General features: G+C 36.6%; 1 protein-coding gene, 1 non-coding gene and 1 pseudogene across 2 annotated transcripts in view; 2 read left to right on the top strand and 1 right to left on the bottom strand.

The window, feature by feature from the left end:
* The window catches only part of LOC150095526 (inactive DNA (cytosine-5)-methyltransferase DNMT3L-like), a 361,976-nt gene that overhangs the window by 267,618 nt on the left and 69,880 nt on the right, over positions 1–24,478 (bottom strand). The gene's annotated exons all lie outside the window — the stretch shown is intronic.
* LOC150095528 (elongin-B pseudogene) lies at positions 15,945–16,368 on the top strand (annotated as a pseudogene).
* LOC150095527 (signal recognition particle RNA) lies at positions 23,643–23,940 on the top strand. Its single transcript, XR_016550105.1, has one exon.

Genomic DNA, 24,478 nt, shown 5'->3' with positions numbered 1-24,478 from the left:
TTAGATAGGATTGAGGTGAGCGAGATAGGGTGGTAGTCAGATGAGAGCAATTTCTTACCCGTTTTTAGGAAGGTTGAATATAGGCCAATTTCCAGGCTTTGGGATATATACCAGTGAGATATAGTAAGGAGTATGTACAGACAGCATAGGATTGGAGTCAGTTCTGGTGCAGACTTCAGGACAATTGGAGGAATGTCATCAGGGCCAGAAGACTTTATTTGTGTCTAATTTAGACAACAGTTTATCTCTTTCTGGCAAAAGGATACAGGGAGCATTGTATGTTGAGCACTTGGAATGACTGGCAGACGTTTGCCATTGTCAGTTATGCATGCATTGGAGGCAAAATGTGAAGCCAGGAGATTACCTTTTTCTGTGGGTGATATTGCAATTGAGCCATCTGAGTATGATAGGGGTGGGAATAGTGTAGGGCAAACGTTACGACTGATTGCTCTGGCAAGAGATGAAAAGGCATGGCTGCTATTTGGATAGACTGCAAGTTTCCTAGGCTTTTTGCTCTTTCAAATTCTGTTTTGGAAGCAGTGATAATTTTCTTGCATCTGTTTCAGGCTTCAGTAGAAGCAATGAAGGAGGATGGAGTTCTTGATTTGAGCCAGTTGTGGTATGCCTGATTTTTCATTTGTACAGTCTTTAGATAGGGGACAGAAGTTGAAGGAAGTGTGGGGAATGCATGTTTTCATACCAGTGAGGATTAATTTGGTGATACGTTCAGTGTGTATGTTTAGATTGGAAGACCAGAGACAGTAGTCCAACTATGGGAATGAAGCATAGTGGTCCATGAGAAGGCCCCCATTTGGCACTGTTATAATGCCAAACTACTCTTGTGTGGGGGTGACTGTGTAAGCATTGTTGCATAAGTGAGGAGACGAGCACTAGGTTGTGGTCAGAATTACCCATGGGGTTAATTACATTCACTGCATATTTGGAAGAGTCATTGGTAAGGAAGAGATCTAGTGTATTTGGGGAGTGGTTCAGGTTATCTGGTATTCTGGTTGGCTTGTGAACAATTTGTGTAAGGTCATTAATGATGGCAAATGTCAGCAGCTCTGCCTGTGGGAACTGTACAACTAGAAGAGAAAAGCCAGTTGGTGTTATGGACATTAAAATCACCTAGGAGGATGATTTCACTGTTAGGAGAGTGGGACTGGAGAAAATCAACTTTTAAGGAGAGAAAATTAAAGATCTCAGAGTGGTTGGTGGTATTAGGGAAGCAATAGAGACAGCACACGTATTTGACAGAGTGGGAGAGGGATATTTTCAACCAAAGAAGGTTGAAGCTGGGAAAGTCTAGGTTAGGTGCTCTCTGGCAGGGTATGTCACAGCAGATATATGTGTGCAGATGCCACCCTTGAGTCAAAAAGAGTTAAATAGTGTATGTTTTGGAAAGTTGAGATGGATAGTGGGGAAGGTGAGATTTGAGTTTCTGTTAATAAGAGTAGATGGGGTTTGGTGGACTGCAGTTGGTAGTGGACACTATTAAGATCGGAGTTGAGGCCACGGATATTTATGAAGTGGATATGCAAGGTTCTGTGAGGCATGAATTTGATCGCAAGGATCTGGCACCTTTCCTATGTGGTGCCTGCATACTGGTCTCCTTGGTGGCTACTAGTGGCTTCACTTGATTTTTGCACTAGCTTGGTTCGTTTGTAGTCTATCATCCAACTGTTGTCTCCATTTTGATGTTTTTCTTCTAGTTGTCTTCGTCTGTATGTTAATGATAATCGCAAAGATTTGGATGGGAATATTCAGTTGCTTGCAGATGATACAAAGTTGGGACAAACTATGAAGTGTAGAGAAGATTCAAGTCTTCTTGTAGCCTTACAAGAAGACTTGAATAAATTGAATGAATAGGCATTGGAATAGGGATGCAGGTTCAATGTGCAAAATGTAAGGTTTTAAAATCTGGAAAAAAAAGATGGGTTGTAGAAGTTACGCTTGGTGGGGATATATTGTTGGAGGTGGAGGAAATAAGAGATCTTGGGGTGATAATGGATAAGGATCTGAAATTTAAGCCACAGATTGCCAAAATTGTGAAGACAACACAAAGAATTCTGGGAATTATGCAGAGGACATTGACTTGTAGAAGTAAGGAGATTCTTGTTCCACTGTATAGGGCTTTGATTAAGCCACAAATGGACTATTATGCACAGATTTGATCACCTGGTTTTCAAAAGGACGAAGAGATGTTGGAAAGGGTCCAGAGGCAAATGACATAACTAGTTTCTCTGGAATATTGAATATAAATAATGGTTTAGACATTGCAGTTTGCAGAATCTAGTGTACAGGAGGAAGAGGGTGTGATATGAATAGAGACCTACAAGTTAGTAAAGTTTTTTGCATGCAGAGTTGTGAATGATTCGAATGCCATACTTGAGAGTGTGGTGTCTGCAGAGAATCTGAGTGTTTAAGGCATGGTATGATGAGGTGTGTGTATGACAAAAGGACCTCCTAGATGAGTCTTTGACTCCTGGGAGGGGCTTGAGATTTTTTTTTTTTACTAATAATATTTGAAACTGCCCACTTAAACTGAGTTGTAAATAACTTCATATATTCATAAAACAGAAGTTCAAACAGGAAATCACCTTAATGCTATCAAAAATGGCACAAGTTATAAAACAGAGAAAATTATTTTTTGTAATACAAAATTTATTTTAAGGAACAACATGTTCCTTTTGTTAATATAAAATTTAGCCAATATTATATATATAAAATCGAAGATAAGAACCTCTGGAAGCCATGGGATGAAGACAATTAAGTGGTTTCGCTTAAAAGAAGAGAGTGCGAGGAATCGTTTTAGGGAGAGGGTGTTAGAGAGGATTTCGGATGGACTGGAAAGTGAACAAGATTGGTGGAAACATACTTCAAAAGTAATCCTGAGCTGTGCAATAGAGGTGCTTGATAAGACATCTGGAAACATTAGAAAGCAGAAGGAGGGTTGGTGGTGGAATAATAATGTACAAATGGCAGTGACGGCTAAGAGGAAGGCAAAGTAGAAGTGGGATGAGTCAAGAGTGGAAGAGGACAGAGAGAGAAAGCAAGAAGCCAAGAGAGTTGTGGCACAGGCGAAGGCCATGGCATAACAAGATTTGTATGATCAATTAGCAACAAACGAAGAACAGAGAAAAATTTACCAACTAACGAAATGTAGAAATAAAGCAGCAAAGGACATCTTACATGTGAGACAGATCAAAAACGCTGAAGGAAGAGTATTATGGAGGGATGTGGACATAAGAAACAGATGGAGAATATACTTTGAGGGACTTTGGAATGAGGGAAAATGCAAGGACTCACAGAGAAGATGGGCAGCCTTCTGAGGGGATGGTGCAGAACATCAGTAGAGTGGAAGTGATGGAGGCCATGAAGAGGATGAGGAATGGAAAATTGGTGGGCCCTGACAAGATTCCAGTGGAGGCATGGAAGGCACTGGGGGAAGAGGGAATTGACCTGCTGTGGGGCCTGTTCGTGAAAGTTTGCCAACAGGAAAATATACTCAAGGAATGGAGGGAGAGTACTCTTGTCCCCATCTACAAGGGTAAAAGGGATGCACAAGACTGTAAAAATTACAGAGGAATAAAGTTGATGTCCCACACAATGAAAATCCTAGAAAGGGTTCTTGATGGAAGATTGGGGAAGGAGGTGGAGATTGCAAAGGAACAATTTAGCTTCATGCCTGGTAGATCAACAACAGATGCTATCTTTGGGTTACAGCAGATGATGGAAAAGTTTCGAGAGAAACAACGGGAGTTACATCTGGCATTTATTGATCTGGAGAAAGCATACGATAGAGTGCCAAGGCAAGAAGTCTGGAGGTGTCTGAGGGAGAAGAAGGTTCAGAGAAATATGTCAGGTTGGTGTGGGAGATGTACAGAAATGTGAAGACAAGTGTTCGGGCCTGTCTGGGACAGACAAAGTTTTCAAGTAACAGTTGGCTTACATCAAGGGTCAGCATTAAGTCTGTTTCTGTTTAACATTGTGATGGAGGTGGTGATGGAGGAAGTGAGTGAAGATGCACCATGGACAATGTTGTATGCAGATGACATCTTGCTGTGTGCTGATTCAAGAGAAGAAGCGGGAACCAAACTGGAAAGATCGAGAAAAGTACTGGAAGAGATAGGTATGAGACTGAGCAGAAGTAAGACAGAGTATATGTATTGCACTGTGGGTAGCGGCCAGGAGACAGATCTGGAGCTGAAAGGAAATGTCATCAGAAAGGTGAGGGACTTTAGACACTTAGGTTACACAGTGGAAGAAGATGGAGGAGCTGAGAAGGAAGTGGGATGCAGGATACAAACGGGTTGGAGGAAGTGGAGAGAAATGGCTGGAGTGTTATGCGATAAGAGGGTGCCGATCAATCTGAAAGGCAAAATCTATAGGACAATAGTGAGGCCAGCTATGATGTATACTATAGAAGCTGTGGTCCTTAGGAAAAATAACATGAGCAGGATGGAAGTAGCAGAGATGAGAATGCTTAGGTGGATGTGCGGTGTGACCAGAAAGGATCGTCTGAGAAATGACTATGTGAGGGGGAACAGTGAAAGTTACGAATTTAGGAGCGAAGATACAGGAGACAAGGTTGAGATGGTTTGGTCATGTGATGAGGAGGGAGGACGAATATGTGGGAAGAAGGGTCATATATATATATATATATATATATATATATATATATATATATATATATATATATATATATATGAATTTCAGTTTTAATAAATTGATTCAATGATAGTATTAACAGCACTCCCAACCCCTCCCCTCTTTATCTGGGAAATGAAAGTAAACTATATATGAAAAGAAATGATACTTTCATTTACATCCTTATTTTACCCAAGTGTGAGCAAACAAAAGTTTGCATTGAAGTGCTAAAATTTTCATGACAAAAAGAAAAAGACATACTAAGATACTAGGACAACTTAACGTGAAGTGAACTGTCTCTATATGCAAATAGCATGGTCATAAATTTTTTCATTTGCAAAGTTGATTAGAGTGATTCCAAATACTATTGTAAAAGCTACAGTAATATTTATTGAAAGTCCAGTGCCTTTGACAGTGTGGGTTTTTTTCTGGAACTAAATTATGAGCAAACTATTCCTGAACTGTTTTATCTTTAAGCAATTTTTTGGTTCTTTAGCTGACAGGAGGAATATATTTTATTTCTACAACTGCTCATCAAAGACAGCTGTTTTGCAATTGTAAGAAGTTTATATTTTTGAGAGCTAGTGGCATTCACAATGCACAAGACAGTAATCTGTACCTGCTGAATAGTTGCATGCTTGGTAGATATTATAACCCATTATCGGGAACAAGTTTTTGGAACATTTGTATAAAGTCTTCTCTGGTTCAAAATCAGAAGATCTTTTGCTTCTCCCAAATTATGATGAATATTTTTGGAAATGAAGGGCATGATGTTTTCTGTGAGTATATAAAGATCAAAAAGGGATTGGGGTGGGGGGTGATAATAGCAGGTGAATTATATCCACACAAAGTGGAGATGCAAGATGTAAACAGTCACAATGGTTTTGAGCCAGTATGGTATAAAGTGGAGGTTGACAGGAAGAGATATTTAGTTATATGCTGCTATAGGCCAGGAAATGTGGAGGGTGGTGGTGATGAAGAAATGTATAAGCAACATGGGCTAGTGAACAGGAGAAGGATGATTATTATCAGTAATTTTAATTATGGTAGCATAGATTGGATTGAAGAAATAACATTCAGTAATAGAGAAAATTAATTTCCTCAGTTCTTGAGAAACAACCATCTCAGTCTGTATCTAAAAGAGGGCACATGAGGATCAAGAGTTTAAATCTGATCATTTCATCAGAGGTTGTGATTTTGAGTGGGGTTTTGCACTTTCCTGCAGTTCATGAAAATGATCATTAAGTGATTATTTGGGTAGTGGTTAGTCATATGAAGACTTCTGTGAGGAAAGGGTATATGTGATTATGAAAAGCTTAAAAGACAGACTGGAGCTACAGCATGGAATGAGGTGATAAGCGGGAGGGAGATAAACGCTGTGTGGGAACTGACCAAAAGATATTTAACAATATGAATGCATTCTGAAGGTCAAAAGACTGAATAAAATAGGTTTCAAATGGATGAATAAAGGGATTAAGCATGAAATTTGGAAGAGTATACTGTGGAGGCAGCACAGGATGAATAATGGTAGTAATTAATTACATAAGTATAAAGAGCAGGTCAGTAAGGTGATTCAATTGGTAAGAACAGCAAAACTACAGTATGAGTAGAAATTAGTAAATCAGGCCAAGAAAAACCCTTGAATGTTTTTCAGATATGTGGTGAGTAGAAGGAAGAATGATTATGGTAAGATAATACTAATGGATGCAAATGGTAGAAGTGTAATTGCAGACGTTGAAGTATTCAGTAAAGAGTGTTTCATACTTGTCAGGGCAAAAGCATGAAACACTCAACTTTGAGGACACAGTAGAGCAGGGTTTCTCAAACTGTGTTCCGCGAGAAGTTCTGAAATTTGTCATTTTAGTTTTCTAAGCATTTTTCATGAATAACTTACAACCTTACAACAGAACTTACAACCCTTAATGAGTATTGCCGAGAGGTGTCCTAATAAATTATTAGATATATGAAAGGGTTAAGTTCTGTTTGCTACAAACTTGATATTAACTAGGTCTACCTACTCACTGATAAGACCTCAATAAAGGTTGAAACCGGTCTGGGTAGTGACCTTTTCTCGTAATGTTGAACAGTAATACAGCTCCTAGGAGCTAAGTTCACATTATGGGTAAATATCAAGAATAGTGATCAGAGCTTGCTCCACCTTTGGCATGAGTTGCCTCAGCTTGCACTATCTTAAGGGTCAGTTGCTGCAGTATCCAGGTATTTGCTTACGCTTGGAATCGCCGAACTTTATATAGTTTCTACTATATTCGGCATGAAACTCTTTGAGTTTCTTATTCGGCTAAGAAACAATTTGGGATGTAATATCCCTTAACTTAAACAAGTCATATGTCGCCGAATTGAAGCCTTTGGCTCTTCATATATCTAATAACCATGAAAGTTATTTAAATTATGGATTTACATGTATTGGCAATACACATGCTCCTGATGTTTTATGCAATAAAATACTAGTAAACAGTTATTTGGCTCGAGCTAAATTTCGTAGACACTTCGAAACGAAACACACTGATTACAAAGGAAAATATATATATTTTTTTAAGAGACGACGTGACTCGCTAGAAAAATCTAAACTTCAAATGGCTACAATTGCTACAACTGAAAATGCAACAAAGGCGTCTTTTCGCGTGAGTTACCGCATTGCACTTCATGGTGAAGCTCATACAATTGGTGAGATGCTCATTAAGCCTTGTGTGAAAGACATTGTATCATGCATGCTAAACGAGCAGGTTGCTAAAATAGATGCAGTACAATTATCAAATGATACTGTTTCATGCCGCATCAAAGATCTTTTGGCTGACGTAGAAAAAGAGCTAATTCATCGACTTAGACTGCAGTGAATATTCATTGCAAATGGATGAATCTACAGATGTCGCAGGACTCGCCGTATTACTAGTGTTTGCTCGTTACATATTTGATAAAAGTATTGAAGAAGATTTACTCATGTTTGAATATTATCAAGAAAAAACTACTGGAGAAGATATATTCAACTGTATTAATAATTATATTGCAAAACAGGAAATCGGTCGGGAGAAGTATTGATATTTGTACAGATGGTGCTCAAGCAATGGTAGGAAAGAGGAAGGGAGTTGTAACACGTATCCTGCAAGTAGCTACAAGAGCCACCAAAAGGCATTGTGTTTTGCATAGACAAGCACTAGTAACAAAAAGAATTCATACATATTTAAAAACTATTTTGGATGAAGCCGAAAAAATGATCAACTATGTAAAATCTCGACCACTTCAATCCAGATTATTTAAAATTTTGTGCGATGAAATGGGTAGTGCACATAACACACTTTTATTACATATCAAAATGAGATGGCTATCCAGAGGAAAAGCATTATTGAGGCTTTTTGAACTTCGTGGTGCGTTAATGGTCTTCTTGATGTCACATAATTTAGGACAAAATTTTATTGAATTATTAAGAAATTCTTCATGGTTGATGAGTCTTGCGTATCTGGCAGATATTTTTACAAAGTGCAATGAAATTAACTTATCATTACAAGGAAAGAATATTACAATTTTTAATACAAGAGATAAAATTGCATCTTTTGATAGGAAGTTGCAATTCTGGATTTCTACAGTTGAACAGAATAATTTTGATTGTTTTCCCACCTTGCATGAATTTTTGACTGAAATAAATTCTAAAGTAAATGAAGAGGTATCTAACGTAATTTTAGAACACTTGCATGACTTGCAATCAACCCTTTTGTAATATTTTCCAAAATCCAGTGAGGACAATTCGTGGGTTCTGAATCCATTTACAGTGACAGCTAAGCCAGCAGGCTTCACGGCAAGTGACTATGAAAATCTAATTGATTTAATTAGTGACTCTGATTTAAAACAAAAATACAAGGAACTGCCAATAAATGATTTCTGGACAAGCGTGTCAAAATGTCAAAACTAGCTATTTTTGTTTTACTTCCTTTTACAACGACATATTTATGCGAGGCAGGATTTTCATATTATGCTGCAACCAAATCAAAGTCCAGGAACAGATTCGACGCTACACCAAATATGAGAATTCAACTTTCTAATATTGTGCCTGATATCAAAAGAATTTGTAATTCAAAGACCCAAAAACATCGGAGTCATTAAGAACATAATTTGCAATATACTTTTACTATTTTCATGTGTTATGTTTTTACTAATTAACATTTGACAATAAATGATTGTTTATTCTTAACACTTAGATTAACTCATTTATTTTATTTATATTTACCTAACCTACAAAACCAGCACACAGGAGAAAAAATCTGTATTCACTAAATTTTTGGTGATCAGAATGGGATATGTCAATGAAAATCAGCACAAATTAATAATTAATCATCAATCATTAATAATTAATTATTAATTAACAATAAAATAAGCTAAATTACTAATTATTATTAATTAATACATTACAAACTAATCAAGGTGTTCTATGAACATTTCAGGATTTGTGAAGTGTTCCGTCATAGAAAAAGTTTGAGAAACCCTGCAGTAGAGAATGGCTTAACTGTAAATGAACAGGAGGTATGTGAAAAAATAAATAGCATGATGTCAATAAGGCAATAGGATTTGATGACATATCACCACGTGTCTTAAAGGTGATACCTAAGCCACTGCTACTGCCAATTCCAGGGAATTGGCAGTAGCAGTGGCATGCCTGTTTAATAAGATTCTTAACAGGCACAAGTTCCCAGAGGGTGGAAAGAAGGTAAAATTGTTCCACTGCATAAAGGTGGTGATTAGGCTGTGACTACAAATCATAGACCAATCTGCATATCTGAATTGTAGTTAAGGGACTGGAGAGATTGGTGAGAAGTAGGATACAGAAATGAGTTGATAGCATCAGTATTCTCTGTGGTTATCAGCATAGGTTTGTTAAAGAGAGGTCATGTTTTACTAGCTAATGTATTATAACAAGGTGACAAATGTCACAGACAAGGAAGATGCATATACAGTGGTATATTTAGATTCTGAAAAATCTTTTGATAGACTGCCACACAACAAGCTGTTAAATAAACTTAAAGAGATGGGACTAGATAATAGACCATTGACTTGGATTAGTGAACGGCTGTCAGATAGGTATCAGAAAGTTGTATATGGGGGTGCAGTATCCCGAAAGAGGAAAGTCACTAGTAGTATGCTGCAGAGGTCTGTACTGGGGAACATTGTTGTTCAATTTATTGTATATTAATGATATCGGGATGGGTTTAGCTGGTGATATGCAACTGTTTGCAGATGATGCAAAATTGGGGGGGGGGGGGGGGCAATGCAGAATCAAGCAGATGCTATGGCCTTACAGGAGGACTTGAAAAGAATGTATGAATGGGTAGGTAAGTGGAACTATCGGTTTAATGTTGCGAAGTGTAAGAATTTGAAATTTGGTAAGCAAAGAAGAGATGCAAGGTATATACTTGGGGAAACTTTAAAGGAGATGAGAGATCTAGGAGCGGTGGTGAACAAGGACCTGAAATTCAGAGGCCATATTAACATGTTCGCTGCCACGCTACTTCGGCATAGTCTGTTCCCGTACACCGAGCAATTTCACTTCTTTGAGATCAGTACGGTACTCTCGTTGCCGGCGGTCAGCATCATACGAGTATACTCGTAGTTGGCTTGTGCAGAGCATATACCATCTATGAGAATACACAGTTTTGATGCTAGCTCCACAAGCCAAGCATTTTCACTTCTTCAAGGTCAGTACGGTAATCTCACTGCCGCCAGTAAGCGTCATACAAGTATACTCGTAGCTAGCTTGTGTGGCTGGTTTACCAACTACGAGTATACTTGTAGTTGGCAGCAAACGTGTTAAATAAGTTGTGATGTCGTCACATCAGATGATTCACAAAGATGGTCAGTGGTCTTTGGAATGTAGAATATGATAAGAGATTGAAAGAATGTAAATTGCAAAGCCTGTTGAATAAGGGGAGGGAAGATATGATTGAGACTTGGTCATAGGTTGTTATCAGGTTGACATGGAAGAAATTTTTCATAGAATGAGTAAGTAGGATAAAACAAGAAGCCATCACTGGAAACTGTATAAGGAGGATGTGAGCTGAGTAGTGAGGAAGAGGTTCTTTGCATGGAGAATGGCTGATGAGTGGAATGCATCGTCTGAGTGGGTTGTGAATGTAGACACTTGACAGTTTAAGGAACAGTTGGATGAGCTTTGTGCGTGATAGTGTATCTCTCACAATTCCATAAAGGTCAGATATTAATAACAATAATAATCTGATATCATAATGCTAGTAAATCTGTATGACCATTGAATTTTGGGCTTTTCCAGAACTGTAAGGTATACAAAATTCAGAAAACAGATTTTTTTTTTTTTTAAAGAGGATAATACAGGTCAATATTACATATCAATGGGTCAAAAGGAAAAACAGAATGCACACATGCATACTGTAGATGTAAGCATAAATAATACACTCTTAGAAAAACAAAATATAAGTTAAGAAAAATTCTAGCACATGAAATTAAAAAAAAACTATGAGAATATGAAATTACAAATATGAACACAGTATGGAAAAAGTTATAGAAGGCATGCAAAACACAAATAATTAAGCGCATCTGTAATGTAGTTGGAAGAACAATGGAATACTGTGTCCTTTTGGTGGGGAAAAGATCTCAGTTTAATTCTCCTCGTGACATGAGGAGAAGTAAACCGAGGAATTTATGGTCACTTTCAATTGAAAAAATGAATTAGCTGATTTCATATGGAGGTAGAGTTTTCTCCTGGAAATGGGTTTTTCATCCTACATATAATGAAATCAGAAAGAGAAAACATGCAATTTACATATAAAAATACTACTGGTGGGCAGCAAATGGAGGATTAAATAGTGTAGACACACAGTGGAGTGTATGAGTAGAGTGCCCTCCTGCAATGAGTCCTTCGACTCCTTGGAGGTGTCATGTAATAAATAATAATGTACAGATATGAAAGAGAAATGATGAATTGTTAGTTAATAATAAATATATGCCAATGCTTTAATATGTTCGAGTGGAGAAGTGTTCCACATATGCGGACACTATCCACATATGTGGAACATGTTTTACCATATGTATGCCGCTTCCATGTCAGTTGGAATAAAATTGGAATGTGGACTGCAGAGTTTGGTGGATAGAAGAAGGAGAGGTGATATGATCGAGACTTTTAAACTGTTTAGAAGCAGTTACAGGGTAGACATTGGAGAGTTCTTTCACTTGGTGGAAAGGTGGGAAGGAGCGATGACAAGAGGCCATCCCTGGAAGTTACGGAAGGAGGCTGTGCGCAAGATGGTGAGGACTGGTTTCTTTGCATGGAGGGTGGTCGAACCTTGGAATGCATTGCCTGAGAAAGTGGTATGATAAACTTTGTGTTTCCTAAAAACGACCTCCCACAATGAGTCGTTCGACTCCATGGAGGCTTGGATGATGATAATAATAATAATGCCAATTCAACTTTTTCAGTAGAATTTTATTTGTAAAATTATTATTATTATTATGGGTAGCTCCATGGAGTCAGTAGACTAATCACGGGAGACCCAAACTATCAAAACAATATCTATCATATCTGTTCATGAATTCATTTACAGATGAAGAACTCACAACTGAATCAGGCAATGCATTCCACTCATTCATCACCCTCCAGGTGAAAAACCTCATTCTCACACCCTTGTTAACCACACTTTTCTTTAATTTCCAGGGATGACCTCTTGTTCTTCCATCACTATCACACAGCTGAAACATTTTGCCTGCATCAATCTTATAAAAACCTTTTAGTAATTTAAATGTTTCTATCATATCCCCTCTTCTCCACCTATCAACCAACCTGTGCAATCCACAAGCTCTCAATCTATCAATGTAGGGAGCATTTTTTACATCACTCATCAACACTCTCCTTTGAACCCTTTCCACAACTTCCTCATCTCCAAGGAATCCAGGTGACCAGACCTGAGCACAGTAATCCAAATGTGGAAGCATCGATGCTTTATAAAGGGGAATAATAATCTTTTTTTATCTTTGGATGTTAGTGTGTTCCTTAATAACCAAGTAATCCTATGTGCAATCTTGGACACCTTAGTAAAGTGTCCCCTGAACTTCATCTCCCTTTCTACCAACCACCCCTAAGTTCCTAGCCTCATCAATCTCTTGGAGTACCGTTCCATCGATGTAGTATACAGCTGGTAATCTTTTAATCTCAAAATGCATAACTTTACACTTTTCCACATTTTTTTTTCATAAATTCGTTCATAAATTAGCATTTATGAACTGTCAAAATGATATCAAAAATCTGAAATGTGTATATATAACTTGAAATCAGTCTGAATATATGCACATACATATTTATTTGCTTTAGAAATTTTGCTTTACATAAATCATTTTCTTTCTGCACCCCATGATTGCATTATAAACAGCTGTTATCACATATTTTCTATAACTGAAAATTTGAAAGAGAATATCAGGAGAAATGTGTTTAGTTAGATACTATGTTTGATGTTAAGATAAACCTGTTTTGCTTGCATGCATGCAAGCAGCATAGTGTATGTGGGAGAGGACATGTCTTTCATTATAAAGTGTTATTCCTCTCTAAATGCATAAATTGTTGCTAAATATAGTACATAGACTGTATAGGTCTCTTTACTGTATTTAGTATACAATAATAAAACGTAAACAATAAAACGTATACAATAAAAGTACTTGGTTTTTTTCTTGATTCTGCACTATAAAATTTGCTGAAAATGCTTTATTATTATTATTATGACACCTCCAGGGAGTCCAAAGACTCATCAAGGGAGGGCACCTACTCTACAACTCATTCTAATCACAACTACACCAACGCCATCCACCACTAGTATTTCTGCAAACAATCACAAATATCCATGCCCACAGTGGGATTCGAACCCACAGCCTTTTGGCTGGACAGTGGATACGCTAACCACTCGGCCAACTAGGCCAGCATGGTATAGAAATATTTTCATTCCATTCTTCAGAAAAACAGACATAATAAGTAAAATTCATTTATTCCTGAATAAAAATGAATTCTTCTAAGTATTATAAGAAATGGATCTGTGTCCATATATCTCCAACAAAATACAAGAATATGCAGGCTATCTACATTGATAAGACAAAAAAGCCAGTGGGGGAAAAAAAATTATGTAATGAATGTAGGATTTGCAAAATGGTGGATATTCTGATGATGATCAGAAATTATTTATGTATAGGGTGGTCATAATTAAACTGCCCATATTCATAGCTTTATGTAGCTCACTCTAACAACTAGAATGTTAACAAATTTGGTAGGGAGACTAATCAAAACATGAGAAGAATGTGGTAAAAAAAATAAAAATAAAATAAAAATAAAAAAAAAAAATTCAAAAGTGACTAATAGGGAGAATTATGGCACTGTTATAACCCATAAAGCTAAAAATTTGCATAAAACAAAGTTTAACACCTGTTTTTCTGGCATCATATCATAAAAGCTATAAAGTAAAGGGAAAACTGCACAAATGCATTCCTATCGATAGTCGTGTTCAACATGCACCTCACTTTACCTTATTGCATGTTACTTATAAAGTTATTTTACCTTAGCAAGTGCAATGCATCAGCCACTCTTCATGAGTTTAGAACCTCACAAGAACTTGCATAGAGCTCCTCTGTTTAGAGATCAATGATTCAGAAGTTTGAAGAAACAGGATCTTTAGAAGTTTGACCTGGCAAAGGACAGAAACCAGTGCTACTATGGATAATTGAAAATACTGCCACCACAACTGTCAACAGATCATACAAAAATATTGCTGGTGGTAGCAACATTCTTGAAGTAGTTTGAAAATTAGATATGCTTTATTCTATGATATGGAAAGTTTTCCACAAAAGTATTACACATTTTATCCATACAAGATCAGCCATGTACAGCAGCTGCTACCTGATGATTATGATAAGCAACTGACATTTGCTCTGACATTTCTGATCAGATTGGAAGTCAACGATGCTTGGCCTTGGAAAATTCTGTGGGGAGATGAGATGCATTTTTATTTGAACAGAACTGTAAACACTCAAAATTGTCAAATTTGGACTTCTGAATCATCCCATGTACTGCAAGAACTCCCATTACATTCATCAAAAATTACTGTTTGGTGTGGCTTAACAGCATATTTTATAATAGGGATATTCTTTTTTGGAAGACATCACTGCAACAGGACCAGTAATTTGTTCCATTACCACATGGAAACATTGTGGCTAAACAGTTTCATCATTTCACAACTTCAGCAATGATGTCTAGATGAGACCATTTTTATGCAAGATAGAGCACTTCCCCATATTACACGACTGGTACAGCAGCTTCTATGGCATCACTTCACAGAAGAATGAGTCATTAGTTGCTTCTTTCCAGTTGGATGGCCACCTCACTTCCCTGATATTATTCAATGCAATTTTTGGTTGTGGGGTTACCTGAAGTCCAACATCTATCATGGTTGTTTCTCACACTTGGCAGCCTTAAAGGACAACGTATCATAGACTGTAACAAACATTTCTTCAGACATGTTACTTTAACTCTTTCTATATTGTACATCACCATATGCTCACTTTGGAGACTTTTCAAACTAAATTTTTTTTGTTCACAGAATCCTTCTTCCCATGTTTCGATTAATTCTCTACTAAATCTGGTGACATTCTAGTTTTCAGATCGAGCTACATAAAGCTCTGAATAAGGGAAGTTGACCACCCTGTATATATTGCTATGTAAACAGTGTATACTGATCATCAGTGAATAAAAGAGACTTAGAAAACCAAGTGAAATATAAATAAAATAGAAATAAATACAGATAACAAGCACAACAAATTGAACAAGATGATTTGCTGTGGCATCAACTCATGTATTCCTGCCACAACTAGATGAATCACCTGATCAAACATTATTAGATAGTTATTTACTGAGCTACCAGATGCATACAGCTGTTATTTATTATTAATTGGTTATTTATACTTCACAAATAAATCTCTTTCCCTCTTTATGCCCATTTTTTTAAATTAATAAATGCATATAAGCATATCTAGAGTTTATAGGATCACATGTTATTCACTCCACCCAGCAACTTATAGGACACACATATATATCACAAATGTCAATTATTAATAATTCATTTGCCAGTAATGAAAGTATTCCTATTCACTAATGATCTTTCTTCTCTCTTATAATTGCTGTTCTCACATGACTCATTAATGATGGTTCAAATATTTATATCTTTTCCGGTGTGAAATCAAATTTCTGCTGTGGCAGTTTTTGCAGGAAGGATGGATGTTTTCTGATGGTTCATCGGAAGAAAACAACGATCTTCTTAGATGCAAAAGAAACAACCACATTTCATGAATTAAAGAAGATGGTAGAAGGAATAGCAAAAGTGAGCCCTCAACATCAATGCTTATATAAAGATGATCAGGTCATGGATGATACTAGAACATTAGGAAATTATGAACCTGAATAGTTCAACAGCAAAAGCACAGACACCTGCTACAGTTGCTTTAGAATACCAGTACCAAGAAAGTGGAAAAGTTGAACCTCTAGAAATTACACCCCTTTCAAATCCACCAGAATTGCCTGATGTAATGAAACCACCTGAAGCACAGAGCCATGAAAAAACAGTTGCTTAAATATATGTATAGTTTCATATCACTATTTTTTTCGAAACCAAAACTGTTCTATTTGAATTTTTCTTCAGATAAAACAAAATTTAATTTACCCAACATGTGCATTTTTAAGAATATTTTCTTTTCGTCGGCCATTGGATCTTAGATATCTAATGACTGATAAAATTCTGTTTGGAAAGTTTAATCTTGTGCCATTCCATTACATTTAGTTTAAAGATTCACTTTGTGCTGATATTGTATATGCAAATGGGTATATGTTACTAAACTGCCATAATGTTTGCAACCACAGATGATGATAGCCTGCTTTCTCATGGTTTTGGACACTATTTATTTATTCTGCCAATTGTAATAACTGATCTTGTATGTGGAAAAAAAATATTTTTCAGCACTTAAATTCTTCAGTATGATTTTGCTATTAGGGCAAAGAAATGCAATTTATAAGTACAGTATGTAAAAGTGCAGTTTTCATTTGTCATCCTGTAACATTTTTAGCCACACTAGGTGAACTTTTAAATTTTTCAGTAGTTTAAACTGAATATTATCTGACATAAAATATTAATTCTGTGTAACCTTGCTCTTCAGAAAAATTTTTGAAATTATTCAGTAAAGAATGGGCAGTGTTGATTCATGTAGTTCACATTGGCTACTTCTGTAAATATCAGCTAGCATTTTGAAAAATTGCTTGCATTACAGTTGTTTTTATTACTAAATAAAATAAATAACTAATAACTTATGGTAAAAAAAACGGTTAGTTGGCTGAGTGGTTAGCATATCCACTCTCCAGCCAAAATTCTGCAGGTTCGAATCCCGTCATGGGCATGGATGTTTGTGCTTGTCTGTGAAAATACTAGTGGCGGTGGTCAGCGGTAAATGGAGTTGGTGTAGATCAGGGATTGCCAAACTTCTTTGACCGTTGACCCGTTCAAGAGTTTCTTGACTTTTTATCGACCCCCTCTATTTTACTATTACATAATTTTAATATTACCTAATATGTATGTTGATGAATTTTAGAACACTAACGCTCACTTGTATGTCGATGCGCAAAAATGAAACTGGGTTCGAATACGTGTAAGTAAATAAGCAACCGCGCACGTGTTGCAATGTCGCTCCTGTTGCGCTGGCCGGGCAGGAACCACCCATCCGTTTATTGGTAAATACCTCATTCTGGCCTACTTAATTGGCCTCCGTAACTATTTTCATAACCTTGCTCCATCTTACAGGTCCTATTCTTGTCAATGTTCGCACAATTCACTCTTAATAGCGCTGTCATTCAGGATGGAGGTAATCCAAGTTAACTGAATTAAATATTACCCGTACAATGATGTCTTATATTTTTCTAACGACCCCTAACAAAGTTATATCGACCCCTGGGGGTCGATATCGACCACTTTGGCGACCACTGGTGTAGATGATGAAAGTAGTAGTTAGTGGATTAAGTGGTGGAGAGTTGTAGAGTAGGTGCCCTCCCTCGATGAGTCTTTGGACTCCCTGGAGGTGTCATGTAATAATAGTAATAAAAAATATACCAACTCCCCCCCCCCAACACACATACAGATTTGGTTACAATATCGAAGAACTTGTCAAGATATGTGATGTATCTGATGCAAATGCAAAATAGTGATAGGCTGCAGTATTTTCCTCACCCCACCTAAAGGTTAAGGGGAGCAGCAGTGGAGTTCTGATCGCCCTGACATGAATATGCAAACTAATGGTAAATATGAATTTGTACAATTTTATTCCTATAGGCATTTTTATTAAGAAACATTTTTTTAAAAGTTCTACATACTGTAGAACTTTTAAAAAAATAGTTTAAAAAAAAAACTTTTACCAAAACAGTAGTATGTACAGTCCCAATTTGTGCACTCCTAAATTTAAAGAAATTTTTCAGAAAGGAAAAAGATATATATGAAAGAGAGAGAGAGAGAGATCATCTGTTGTTTCTGTTATCCATCATAATAATTCAATATTTCTGGTATAACCACAATACATATACCTATAAAAGTAAAAATTATTTATTCATTCTAGTAGTTTTTTTATAAACTATAACAACTTCATCAGAAATCAAGTTACTTTTCAATTTAAAAACATACATTGGCAGAATGCATGGATGTTATAATGGAATATTCAGAGTGCTATTCAGAGTTTATAGTATACTTATACCAATATCAGTATAAAGTAGTCAGATTTTTAACTTACAGCAAAATTTGCATTTACAAAATTTCTTCATAGTAAGTAAATGCACACACGACAAAAATAGACACTACATATGAAATCCTGTAATCTTGGTTTTCAATTTAGAAATTCAGAATAATTATTGATATTTCATAGCCAAGTAACAGCAAAATAGTCTGCAGCACATTAATGTAAATTATCACAGAGATATGTCTCTGAACTCTAAGGAGTCTCATGATGATAATAATAAGCAGTAACTCTTGTTGCATATACTTAGTTATACAAACACCTGCCATTCTCCATGTAAAACCTACTCCTCATGTTCTCCTCATATGGCTCTTCTTCCTCCATTCTATGCAAAACCTCAACCACAATTTGCTGTTACTTTGCCAAAATCTGATTTGCTGTTACTCTGGTAATAACTCCTTACCAACCCACATGTCTTGATCATATCACATCCTCCTCTTCTTATCCACTAGGCTCTAAGTTTCATCCCCTCAATGCATTCCTACAATTCCTCAATATTCCAGAGACCAGAAACAACCTTGGTCAAATAGTATTAGAACCCTTTCCAATACTTCATCCTTTTGAATGGAATTAGCTCTAACATTTTCTCATTCTTACTTCTACATCTCAGTATCCTCTGCTGCTGTTCTTACAATTTTAGCAATGTGTACCTGAAACTTTAGATCCCTGTCCATCTTCACTCCCAGATATTTCATCTTCTACAACTTGCTCTAAGATATTCCAACCAAATGCAAAATCTGCTGCATCTTTGCTTCCCAAATTTTAAAAGCTTACACTTTGCAACAGTAACAGCCTCAAAACAGACCCTTTAGGCACACCACTAGTGATTTTCCTTTTCTGGGATATCACTCTCCCACACACACACAACTTACTGATACCTATTAGACAACAATCTGTAATCCAGCACACACTAGTCTACTATCAAATCCCATCCAATCAAATTTAATTACCAGCTCATTATGTGGCAATCCATCAAAGACCTTTGGAAAATCTCAATATACCACTATGTATACATTTCCTTTGTTTGTCCAATGTATTTGTCAGTTTGCTATAACAAGTAAGTAGATTTTGCTAAAACATGATCTGCCTTCAGCAAACCAATACTGTACATTAAAGAGAATACTGCTGTTGTCAACCCAACTGTGAACCTTGGTCCTCTCTAACACTATAAATTAGATTCGTTATTCGAGTGTAAGCAAACAAAGTTTGCACGTGAAGTCACCTTACAACTGGGCAACTTGTATATGGAGGCTGATAACTTCACATCAATTGCCTTAGTATCCCATAATGCAATGCCCATATCCTGACCAACTGATTCAAACTTTACTGAGGTCTCATGAGTGGGAGCCAGAACCAGAAGTGATACCAAGGTTGAAATAATGTAGAAGTCATATTTCCATACACAAGTAGCCAAAAGGGTGTCACACCTTATTACTAAAATACTCTGGATTAGAGATAGATGTTGAAAGACAGATATGACTTCTGCATTACTTCAACCTATATCGCTTCTGGGTCTGCTACCACTGATGAGACCATATAAAGATTTAAACCGGTCTGGGTTGTGGCCCTTCCCTTAACACATAACATTATACATGTCTGGAAGGATATGTGCATTGCATTATGGTATACTAAGGCAAGTGATGTGAAGTCATCAGCCTCCATATGCAACTGAGCAACAAGTAGCCCAGTTGCGAAATGACTTCAGGCGCAAACTTTGTTGGCTTACACTTGGAAAACGTATTAAACTAAGAGTATTACTGATTGGAATCTTAAATTTATAGTATAACCAAGTGAAAAAACTTCATCAACATCAAATTCCTGCCATTTACCCTCAAGGGATGTACAGGATATGATAGTACTACATGAAAAATTTACATCATTACTAACTTCCCATCTACAATTTTCCTCCAAATCAGCCTGTTACTTGTCAAGACTCAAACATTATGAGATCTTATATTTCTATTGTCTAAGGAACTTTATACCATATCAATCCACCTATATCTTGGACTTGTCTTCCTCTGGATCGTTTTCCTGCCAACCTGGCAGAGAACACTTGTTTTGCTAATCTTTCCTCGCCCATTCTGTTTAAGTGACCATACCACCTGAGATTAGTTCTGCTCGTTCATTCCTGGATGCTGACAATGTCAAGTTCTTTCCTAATATCCTCATTTTTAATATGATATTGGCATTGATGCCATCTGTTCATGCCTCTAATCTTTCTCAAGACTCTCATATCTGCGGTCTCTAGTCTTCGGGCAAGTGTTTTACTTCTGACCCAGCTATCAGCTCCATAAGTTAAAACTGGTTTGAACACTATCTTATACAGCTAATTTAGTGTTCCGACTAATTTCTCTCTTATTCCATATGAATTGATTAAATTGACTTCCTACCAACTTTGTTGATTCTGTTGTTTAATTCCATATTTAATTTACAATCTTAACTAAAAATCATGCCCAAGTGGCTGAAATGTTTTACTTGTTCCACAGGTTTTCGTTCACGACGCAGTTGACATTTTCAATGATTCTGCCTATTTTCATTGTCTTTCTTTTCATTGCTGACCTTCATACCATATCTATTACAACAGTTATTCAATTTAGTCAGGGAATCTTGCAAACTTGTAGCAGATTTATTTAGAAGTATAACATAATCCACATAAAGCAAAATGCTGACATTAACATCTCCAATTTTGATACCATTTTTAATACCACTTTCCTTCATAATATGATCCACATAGATAAAGAATAACAGAGGGGATAATGTACATCCTTGTCTCACACCAGATTTAACATTAAACCATCTTCCTGTACTTCAATTCTAACTGCTGACTTATAACTCAATTAAACTAAGTATTGCTTGATATAATGCCCCTCTGACACCATATAACTGTAGCATATTGAATAGCTTCTCTCTTGGCATCTTGTAATATGCCTTTTCCAGATCGACAAAACTTAAATACAGATCTTTGTTATATTCCCATGATTTCTCAACTGTTTGTCGTAGAGTGAAGATCTGATCCTGACAGCCTCTATTTGGCCTGAATCCAGCTGGTTCTTTACCAAGCTTTTCTTCCACAATTCTTCTCAACCGATTCTCAAGTATACTTGCATAAATCTTACAAGGAACGCTCAGTAGGGAAATACCCCTATAATTCTCACATTCAGTTTTATTTCCCTTTTTATATATATCGGTACTATGAGAGCTCTACTCCAATCATCAGGAATTCGTCCCTCTGTCCAGGCTTTCTGAACTATGCAGTACAGCCACTGCAAGACTTTCATACCACCATACTTCAGCATTTCTGGTCGAATATCATCTACTCCTGCTGCCTTTCTACATTTCAAGCCTTTCATGGCTTTTTCTACTTCAAGTATAGATATGTATTCCTGACTGTATGCCTGTTGAGTGTTTTTTTTACCACTGTGCTATCACTGCTTGTTTCATTTAACAATTTTTCAAAGTAATTACTCCATACTTCAAGGATATATTTTTCTCCCATTTTCATGTCACCTTTATCATCTCTAACTCCTTTTACAGCATTCTTTCCTGCATTTCTAAGCTTCTTCAACAACCTCCAGAATATTTTGCCACCTTCTTGATATTTATTTTCTATATTCTTGCCAAAGTCCTCCTGTGACTTTTGTTTAGCTAGTTTTACACAGTGTTTAGCTTTCTTACATTTGTCTCTGTATTCTCTAAGAGCACAAGCTGACTTAAATTTGCCAGGAACTTTTGATATACTTTCTTCTTTTCCTTCACTGTCTCTTTAACTTCCTGTGTCCACCATGGAGTTCTGATTTTTCTATCCTTGCACACCACCTCACCACATGCCTCTTTGGCTGAATCAATCAGGGTTTTATTCAAGGCCTGCCACTGAATCTCCAAGGTTTGGTTCCTGTTCTCAAACTCTTTCATTTTTTCTTCAATAATCTTTGTGTATTTTAGTCTATGGTTCACATATCTGAGAGATGCTTAACTTTTATTCACTTTAAAACTTTCTTACATGTCATTCTTTTCAATATGAAATTCAATTTTATCCTGCTCAAGACTAAATAGTGATCACTTCCAATTTCAAATCCTCTGTACACTCTGGTTTCCTGCACCAGGGAGAAAACATCAGTATCAACAATAATATAGTCAATGAGACTTTTCTTATTCCTTGCCTTTTCTCTCCATGTGAATTTGTGCACATTTTTATGTTGGAACATGGTGTTAGTAATAACCAGTCCATGTCCTGAGCAGAAATCCAACAGGTATTTGCCATTATTATTAGCTTTGCTCTTTTCTCCAAATTTTCCCAAAATATTTTTGTATGTCTGACAATCATTTCTTACTCTGCTATTTAGATCCCCAACAAGGACCAACTTTTCTACTGTGTAAGTTACTTTCTCTAAAGTCTCAAAAAATTCCTCCACTTCTACCTTAGAAGAACCTTCTATGGCACCAAAGGCCAGAAATAAGTCTCATTGTCCAGTTCCCCATTCTGATATTTGCCCACATCACTCTACTTGAGACTGCTTGCCATTCAAGAAGATTAGCCTATTATTTAGTGTTGAAAAAACTTTCAACATCCATCTCTAACACTTTAACCACAACTCCAGATACACAGATTAGCCTATAATTTAAAGACTTAATCTTACTGCATAGTAGCATTATACATGTCTGGAAGGATTTGTGTATTGCATTATGGGATACTAAAGGCAAATGATGAAAAATCATCAGCCCCCATTACAAGTAGCCCATAAGGGAATTCATGAAGGAATTCATAAGGGAAGTCATGAAGTGACTTCCCTTATGAATCAGAACAATTTTTGCACTCTTTGGCTCAATCTAAGACTCATGTTAAAAAGACACATCAATGCTGTTGTTAACTCCCTGGAACAATCCCTCAAAACAAGTGGTGATACATCAACGAGTGTTAGAGCCTTATTAATATGAAGTTCGTATTATTATTATTATCATCATCATCATTTGACCTCCATGGAGGTCAAAGACTCATCATGGGAGGTATATACTATTGCAAACAATGCTCATCCAACCATGCCTTTAAACTGATTCAATGTGTCTACACCCACAACACACTCAGGCAATGCATTCCACACACCAACCACTCTCCATGCAAAGAACCTACTCCTCACTCCTCTGCTTACACCCCTCACACTGCAGGGAGTGGTGATGGTTTCTTTAATCGAGCTGCTAGGAGGCTTGGGCTGGTGGATGGTTTGAGAACAAGTTCTGTTTTGCAATGTTCCTATGTTGATCAGATGTTCGCACTAAACATGCAGTCAATATGGTGACTTCGAGGGAGCTCAGAGCCACCAGGGTGCCTAACAAGAAGCGAATCAGCTCAGGGCAGAAATGCAGTAGGCAAAAGCTTCCGCATCTTGCAGAAGTGGGATCGCGTCTGTGAGTAGGCACTGGGGAAAAGTCAGGACAACATAACCAGATTAATTAGTTTATATATACCCCATATACCTCCTACTCACTCACCATCAACACCACTTCCTCCATTCTCGCTGCACTGAAATCACGCTGACAAGGATAAAATATCTTTACAAATTTCTTATTTAATATCTCAACTATATCATCTACAGTGGTTATCCTTCTACCATAGAGAGTATTTTTACCAACCAGCACCATCCTTTTTTTTTTTTTTTTTCTATTGGCCATTTATTGAAAGAACTTCCTGGGATATTTTTGGCCTAATTAGTTTAACTGCTGCTCATTCTACAATTTTGCAATCAAGAAATTCAGTAGTCTTTAGGATTCTACTGAATACCTTGCAATAGCCAATTAAGCATGAAAATCAATAAACAAACATATAGACTATGAAAGTGGACATGAACACTAAAATATCTGCTGCATCTGGAAACCTAAGGAACAAATACAACATTTCAGCTGTTTAGGCATAATTTTTAGTGAAGATTACAAGTTAAATATGAAATTTATTATTATTATCACTTTTATTGTTGTTGCTTAGGTACAATTTTTAGTGAAG

This window comes from Typopeltis vanoorti, chromosome 20 (assembly GCF_054136105.1).
Source record: "Typopeltis vanoorti isolate ZY-2024b chromosome 20, IOZ_Tvanoo_1.0, whole genome shotgun sequence".
Classification (NCBI taxonomy): Eukaryota; Metazoa; Arthropoda; class Arachnida; order Uropygi; family Thelyphonidae; genus Typopeltis; species Typopeltis vanoorti.
The sequence above is the reverse complement of the archived record's forward strand: the minus strand, read 5'-3'. Positions and strand labels throughout refer to the sequence as shown.